Genomic DNA, 371 nt, shown 5'->3' with positions numbered 1-371 from the left:
AAAACAAAAAAAAAAAAAAAAAAAAAAAAGACATTGAAAAAAAAAAAGAAGAAGAAAAAGGCGCCCGCCGCCTGTTTCCAATCAGCGCGGTACAAGTTTAAGTGAGCGTGCCCCACGGGCACCGAGCGTGCTCGGACTGCTCGAGAGAATTAAAGATGGGCGAAACGCTCCCCTCTCTCTCTCTCTCTCTCTCTCCTGAGCGGCGGGGGCTGCCGAGGGACCGCGGCTCCTCCCGACGCGGGAGGGAAGGGAAGGGAAGGGGCAGCGTCGCCCGGGGCGCCGCGGGCATCGCCCGGTGTGCGGGGAGGGGGCAGCACCGGGCGGGCTCTGGGGCTGGCGGCTCGAGTTATTGTTGTTCCCAGCCACGAGCC

General features: G+C 60.4%; 1 protein-coding gene across 3 annotated transcripts in view; it reads left to right on the top strand.

Annotated features, from left to right (window-relative positions):
- The window catches only part of KCTD1 (potassium channel tetramerization domain containing 1), a 101,730-nt gene that overhangs the window by 778 nt on the left and 100,581 nt on the right, over window positions 1–371 (top strand). The gene's annotated exons all lie outside the window — the stretch shown is intronic.

This window comes from Corapipo altera, unplaced genomic scaffold (genome assembly GCF_003945725.1).
Source record: "Corapipo altera isolate COAL_440 unplaced genomic scaffold, ASM394572v1 49, whole genome shotgun sequence".
NCBI classification, from domain to species: Eukaryota; Metazoa; Chordata; class Aves; order Passeriformes; family Pipridae; genus Corapipo; species Corapipo altera.
The sequence above is the reverse complement of the archived record's forward strand: the minus strand, read 5'-3'. Positions and strand labels throughout refer to the sequence as shown.